Genomic DNA, 8,140 nt, shown 5'->3' on the forward strand with positions numbered 1-8,140 from the left:
AGAACCTTGTCCTATCCTGTGCCATCTTCATGATCTCCACCATGCAAAAACCCACCATGTCAATCCACCTGGTTCAGTATAGGCCTCACTTATGCTGACCCTCTGTCTTTCTTAGAATTATGTCTTTATCCAAGGGCTGACTCCCTTGATAATATGCTCACCAAAGAATGTGACACAAAGGTGTCCTTGCCTCTAAGAAGCACTTTGGTGTACCTACCTCCTCCAAGACTGACTTGTTCAGTCGTGTGGAAATCCATGTCATATTCATTATTCTTTAACAATACCACAATTCAAAGGCATCAGTTATCTTTTCAGTCTTCCTTATTCATTGTTCAACTCTCTCTCTAAGGAGCAACTTATGATACTATGACTTGGATCAGGTGTACCTTAATCTTTAAACTGACACTGATGTTCTTTAGAACTGTAAAGAGTTCCTTGACAGTAGAATTTCCCATTGCAATGTGTCTTTTGCTGCCTTGATTGTGGATCCATAGAAAAGGAAATCCTTGACAACTTCAGTCTTTGTCAGGATGTTGCCTGTTGGTCCAGTTGTGCAGATTTTTGCTTTCTTGATGTTCAGATGTAATTCATATTGAACATGGTAGCCTTTGATCTTCAGCAATAAGTGTTTCAAGCCCGCTTCACTTTCAGCAAGCAAGGTTGTATTATCTGCATAATGCAGGCTGTTGATGACTCTTCCTCCGATCCTGATGCCACATTCTTCTTTACAGAGCCCAGCTTATTGAACTATTTCTCAGATTGAATAGGGAGCTCTGGTGGCCTAGAGGAAAGAAGCTGCACTGTAATTCCTAAGGCACGCAGTTTGAGGCCACCAGCGACTCAGCGGGAGAAAGATGGGTGATCTCCTCTCATGTTATTAACTGCCTCTGAAAACCCACCAGAGGGTCAGTTATGGGTTGGTTCCATTCCAACGATACACAACAACAACATAGATTAAATAGTTATAGTAAAATGATACAATCCTGACAAACACCTTTCCTGATTTTAAACTATGCAGTGGTCCCTTGTTCTGTTCAGACAATTGCTTGTTGGTTTATAGATAGGTTTTACATGTACACAATTGTTTCTGCATTCTTATTCGTCTCAATGTTATTCATATTTGTTATGACCAATATGGTCAAATGCATTTGCTTAATTAATAAAACACAGGTAAACATTTTTCTGCTTTTGACCAAGATCCATTTGACACCAGAAATGAGAACACTTGTGCCACAGCCTCTTCTGAAGCCAGCTTGAATTTTGGGCAGTTTACTGTCAATCTACTATTCTTGCTGTTTTTTTAAAGTCCTCTAATATTAAATATAAGAACCATATTGCAAATAGAGAAATTAAAACAGAAGTATAGAAAACCTGCTATAAATAATAAACACCAATTTGTGGAACAGCATGAATGATAAATGATCTACTGTGTAAATTATACAATGAAGCAGACATAAGGTGGAAGGGCAGTTAACTTCTCCTTCCTTCTGCTTCGCCTTCATCTTCCTGGGTATCTGATCTGAGGCTTTCAATGTCAACTTGTCTCTCAATAACTTCATTATGAGCACATGACTCTTCAGTTCATATATCCAGTTCAGAAATGGCTTTGTCAAAATCTATCTTTACAAGAAAGCAGACTTTTAAAAAATTTTACTCTGATTTATTTACAAAGTTTGAATACATTGTTTTTTCCACAAAAGATCCTTCCCATTTCCTTCACCCAGCCCACCCACTGAATTGTGCAACCCTATGATTAACACCCTACCCCCTCATTCTCACCCATCTATTTCCACCCTCCTCCGACCTTGGACCCTCTTACTCATTCTACAATAATGGTTTTATACAGTATTTGTCCTTGTGGGACTGAGTTCACTCAGCATGATAAGAGAACAGACTTTTGCTGGTGAGTTTGCAATTTCATAAGAGAACACACAGAAGCTGGAGTCAGACCCAGTCTTATAGGATGTGTTCGTTGCATTTCCTCTTTGTGGATTTCAAACGCATCATGGTGTGCTTCTTGTGACTGATCCACAATCGTTTCTTGTCATCACTAGCAGAAACCTCAGCCCAGTAATAGAATTAATCTTTCTTCTTCTTCAAGTAGAAGATGTCCTCTACTTATGAAGCACTGTGGATCCAGAACTTTTCCAAAAGGGATCACCACAGTTATGTCTGAGCTCTCTCTCAATCTTCCTCTCTATTCTGGAGCCATTTGCTGCTTTTCCCTCTCAGTATCTTGCACCAGTTTTTTAGTACTTGAAATTACCTTCCAAGGTCTCCCTTTGGTCTAAGGGTTCCTACAACCTTTTTTCATGTAACTGAGAAGATTCCTCTCCTTGATGGAGAATTCGGGTCCTTGCTTCATTACATTCTCCATGCAAGATGCCACGTCATCATTTTGTTCAGCCTGTTCTACCAATTTGGCCTCTTGCAGCAGCTCATTCTTATCCATGACTTGATGTGCTAAGTCTGGAGTGAGTGGTAGTGGATGAATGGGTACTCAACAGTTTCCAGGTTGTGGTAGTGGCAAGGCTGAACACCTAAGCCTACACTCAACTCTTACTCTAAACCTCAAGGTCAAGAATTGAACTGTGTCTTCCCCAAACACATGTACATAATGATATACTGTGGGATGTTTATAATGATCCCCTATGATTTAGTACAAATTCAAACCTAGAGTTGCTATAATCAAGGATGCTTTAGGCAGAATATTAAATGATCCATGAAGTATTAAAAGAAGATGGAAGGAATATACTGAGTCATTATATAGAAAGGAATTGGCAGATACAGAAGAATTTAATGAAATAACATATGAACAAGAGCCTATGGTGATGAAGGAAGAAGTTCAAGCTGCTTTGAAGGAAATAGCAAAAAATAAGGCCCCTGGAATAGATTTTATACCAATTGACAGCTAACAGCTAACATCAGCTAACAGATGCTGCCCTGGATGTGCTGCTCACCAAGTTGTGCCAAGAAATCTGGAGAACAACTACTTGGCCAACTGACTGGAAGAGATCTATATTTTTCCCCATTCCAAAGAAGGGTGACCCAACTGAGTGAGGAAACTACAGAACAATCGAATTGATTTCACATGCAAGTAAGATTCTACTGAAGGTTATCCAAAAATGACTGGAACAGCACATCAGCAGAGAACTCCTGGAAGTCCAGGCTGGCTTTAGAAGGGGTTGTGGTACTAGGGATATTGTAGCTGATGTTAGATGGATCTTAGCTGAAAGCAGGAAATACCAGAAGAATGTCTATCTGTGTTTCATTGATTATGCAAAGGCGTTTGACTGTGTGGATCTTAACAAACTGTGGCTGACTCTGAGAAGAATGGGAATCCCAGAACATTTAATCGTGCTAATGTGAAACCTATACTTGGACCAAGAGGCAGTTTTCAGAACAGAGCAGGGTAACACTGCATGGTTCAAAATTGGGAAGGGTGTATGCCAGGTATGTGTCCTATCTCAGTACCTTTACAACCTGTATGCAGAGCAGATTATCCGAGAGGCTGGACTCTATAAAAGTGTGGCGTCAGGATTGGTGGAAGATCTATTAATAGTCTGCGTTATGCAGATGATACAACCCTGCTTGCTGAAACTGAGGAGGACCTCATGCACTTACTGCAGAGGGTCAAGGACTGCAGCCTTCAGTATGGACTGAGACTCAATGTCAAGAAGACAAAGATTCTCACCACTGGACAAATTGGTAGCATCAGGATGGAGGGCGAAGAGATTGAGATTGTTCACAGCTTCAGTTTGCTCGGCTCCACGGTCAACACTCTTGGCACCAGCAGCCAGGAAATTGAAAAACGTATAACAATGGGAAAGTCTGCTGTTAGGGACCTCTCTAAAGTACTCAAGAGCAACGGTGTCTCTCTGGAGACTAAGGTGCACCTGATACAGGCCATGGTCTTTGCAATCACTTGTTATGCATCAGAGAGTTGGACAATGACTAGGGAGGATAGAAGGAGAATTGATGCCTTTGAGCTGTGGTGCTGGAGAAGAGTATTGAATGTACCGTGGACTGCGAAGAAAACAAACAGATTCATCCTGGAGAGGGTTGAACCAGGCTACTCCTTGGAGACAAAGATTCTGTGGCTTCGTCTGACATACTTTGGACATGTTGTAAGGAGAGACAGGTCCTTGGAGAGGGACATAATGCTTGGTAGGGTGGAAGGACAGCGCAGGAGGGGAAGACCTTCCATGAGGTGGATTGATTCAGTGACTGGGGTAATCGGGATGGGTGTGCCAGAGGCAATGCAATTGGCACAGGATAGAGCAGGGTTTAGGGCTGTTGTACATAGGGTCGCTATGAGTCGCAAACGACTCGATGGCACATAACAACAACAACAATGATCTGGTAACAGGAACTAGTGTAGTTCTCCTAGGTTATGGCCTGTAATACTTTTAAAAATTATTTATCTCACTGTATATAAAATCTTAGTCTAAATGATATAAAAATATAATAATATACTTAATCTAAACCAAGAGGACGAAGATTCTCACCACTGGGCCAATAGGCAGCACCATAATAACAGGAGAAGAGATTGAGGTTGTTAGCAATTACAGCTTGCTCAGATCCACAATCAACACTCTTAATTAACACCAGCAGTCAGGAAATCAAAAGACGAATTGCACTGGGAAAATCTGCAGTCATGGACCTCTCCAAAGTGCTGAAATCAACGATGTCAATCTAGAGACAAAGGTGTACCTAAACCAGGCCCTGGTCTTCTCGATTACTTGCTATGCTTCAGAGAGTTGGAAAATGACTCAGGATGATAGAAGAAGTACCTTTGAGTTGTGGTGCTAGAGAAGAGTCTTGAACATACTATGGACTGTCAAGTAAACAAATGTTTCTATTTAGGAGAGGGTGAAAGTCTTATCCTGGAGGCTAAGATTTTGGAGCTCCACCTCACTTACTTTGGGCACATGGCCAGGAGAGACTGGTTGTTGGAGGAGGACATCGTGCTCAAAAGGATGGACAGACAACACAGGAGAGGAAGATCCTGGGTGAGATGGATTGATAAAGTGACTGGGGCAATGGGAGTTGGTGTGTTGGAATTAGTGAGACTGGCTCAGGACAGGGAAAGGTTCAGAGTTGCTGTACATAGGGTCACTATACATCACAGGCAACGCAATGGCACATAATAACAATAACACTCTATGACTGGTTTGAAAGGAGGAGTAACATCCACTTCCTAAACCACAATGCCTCCGGAAACTCTATTAACTTTGATAAATGTCGATAGTTGTAGAGGGGTTTCAGGCCTTTTTTTCATAGGGCCTCTATGAGTCATACTCCACTTGAAGGCAATCAACAACAAGATAAGCAACAACAACAAGGGATGCTCTGGAACCTAATGGTAAGAAATTGCGCTACAATCCCAAAGGTTTAAATCCACTAGCTGCTCCTCAGGATGGGCAAACTCGTCCTGTGTGATTTACTGTCTGTGAAAACCCGCTGGAAGGTCAGCTATGGGTTGGTTCTTATTCAAAGGCACACAACAACAACTAACAAGAAGTAAAAGGGATTAAATCAAGGCAAGAGTAGGTAATCCTTAGTTGTTATGTGCCATCGAGTCACCTGTGACTTATAGCGACCCTGTGTACAACAGTCATAAACCCTGCTCTATCCCTTGCCACCAAGAAATAATTGCCAAGAGTGAAGTGTGTCTTGTTTGGAATCAGGCTCCTTTGCAATGAAGCTCCTTGATACTGGGGAAGACATGGTGGTCTCCAGGGAAACTTGGACCTAGATACTTTCATCCACAATCAAAGAGAGGGGAAGAGCTTTGGCTAGAGCTGGCCTTGAATTGGGGCTTCAAGCCTCCTAAACTGTAGGAGAATAGATGTGCATTTGTATCTTAGTTGTATTAGCATTAGATAACTAAGACACTAGACATAAACTTAAAAACAGACTATAACATGTCAAACACAAACTTTAACACTAACACTAATTCTAATTCAAATCTTAATCTTAACCATAAGACTAGACAAAGCTTAAAGCCTAGGTTTACCCCAATCCTAACTTTAATAACCCTAAATCTACCTAAATCCTAGTCTTAAACTTAACCCAAGACTAGAACTAACTGTAATCCTCTACCCTCAAGTATAGTCCTTACCCTAACCCTAAATTTAAATGTAACACTAAATCTGGACCAAGGCCAAGGTTGACTCTAACCCTAACCTCACCCATACCCCTAACCCTACATAACCTTTACCCTAAAGCAATACCTTGTTTAAGGCCTAGTATTAACCAAATAAAAACTTTAACTCGAAAACCTAAACCTAATAGTAACTGTAAGTTCAGCCTCAACTTTTACATTTTCTGAAATCCTAGACTGAAGTTCAATTTAGTTCCAAATAGAATGCTAACCTTTATCTGATATCATATTGTAATCCTTGGATTCCTCAGATGGTATACTCCCTGATACATTACATGAATAAAAATCATTTTACAGTTGTTGTCATTCAAGTACACGGAGGCCAAAGGCTTTTCATGGTATCAAGGCACACTGTGTTTTATAGGATGGGGACATTCTACACTTGTTCTGTGTAGGGGAAAATTTTGATTTGATATACCTGACTGGTGAAAAAATGTACATGGTTTCTTCCTTTATAAAACATATAGGTCCTGTCATATAAATACAGTATACAACACTTCAAAACTCTACAGTCCTTCATGTATTTGAACTTTTTCATCACAAGAATATACTTGATACTGTCACAGTCTGATAATAACGTACTGTCCTTTGAAATCATGTGAGATTATTTTTAGTTTATGTATTTGACTACTCAAAAATATATAATGCTTTCTTCTTCACTGAAGGAGTAGGAAAATTTACTGGTCTTATTAAAACACAATGTGATTTGAGATCTTATAAATGTTTTAGTCATCAAGAATTTGAAAATCTACAGTTAAGGACCTCTCCAAACTATCGAGGAGTAAATTATGTCAGTTTGAGAACTAACGTCTGTCTTGTTCAAGTCATAGTCTCTCCGATCACTTGCTATGCATCTGAAAGCAGGACAATGAATAAGGATAACATAAAAAGAATTGATACCTTTTAGTTGCAGTCCTGGAGAAGAGCACTACACATCCCATATAAGTATACTGTTAGTAGTGGAAGTAAAACTAGAGTTTGGGCTATATTAAGGTTAGGATTATAAGTGCTATTATCTTATTTCTTTTTTCACTGTTCTTTCTGTTGGTGTAGAGGAAACTAAGAGTTTTAATGAACTTTGCTATAATCAAAATTCCAAAAACCAAAATACATGTTTGGGTTGGGTTAAAGTTAGGACTAGGATTTGAGTTACGTTTAAAATGCTGATTAGGTTTACTATTAGGTTTCAGGTTAAGTTTGGGGTTTGGTTTAGGGTTAGTTAGTATTAGGATAGAGTTTAGTTATGGTTAAGCTCGGGCCAGAGTTAGGTTAATGGTTAAGGTTAGGGTTTATGGCTTGGGTTAAGGTTGCAGTTAAGACTAGGATTAGTTTTCAGTTAAAAGTAAGGATAATATTTTGGTTAGAATAGGGCTTGTGCTAGGGTTAGATTTAGGATTTGTGTTGGGGTAAGGGCTATGATTAGAGTTATGGTTAGAGTCATTGTAATGAAAAGTTCTCAAAGTATCTTGCAAATGAGTAAACAATACACAATATCTTTTCAGTACATGGATGTTAAAACTGTTCTGCATGATCTCCAAGCAATCTTTGTTTCACAACACTACTAAACATTTTCCTGTACAGTTTTGACTAAGAAAAGAGTGTACCTCTTTTATCATTCAAGGTTATAGTTCCAAACAGTCTGATATGTTTTAAAGAACAACTCAATAACTCAACTCATTATCATCAAGTGTAAAATGATTCAACGTTAATCATCTGTTGGGTAGATTTGTATTTAAGTTTAGGGAACTGGGTAACCTAGTGGTCAAGGATTTACACTTTCAACCCAAAGGAATTCACCAGCTTCTCTGTGAGAGAAGCATGGGCAATCTTCTCCTATGTGATTTACAGCCTACTAAAACTTTCTGGAGGATCAGCTATGAGTCACTTCTAACTTGATGACAATGAGGTTTTGTTTATTTTTAGGATTAAATTTTGTTTATGTTACAGTTGAAATTAATTCTAGGTCTAACTTTG

General features: G+C 39.5%; 1 pseudogene; it reads right to left on the reverse strand.

Moving 5' to 3' along the window:
* Positions 1-1,873: 1,873 nt before the first annotated feature.
* Positions 1,874-2,470, reverse strand: LOC102855909 (annotated as a pseudogene).
* Positions 2,471-8,140: the final 5,670 nt, after the last annotated feature.

Source organism: Elephantulus edwardii, unplaced genomic scaffold, assembly GCF_000299155.1.
Source record: "Elephantulus edwardii isolate Elephantulus edwardi_28Jun2011 unplaced genomic scaffold, EleEdw1.0 scaffold00412, whole genome shotgun sequence".
Lineage (NCBI taxonomy): Eukaryota > Metazoa > Chordata > Mammalia > Macroscelidea > Macroscelididae > Elephantulus > Elephantulus edwardii.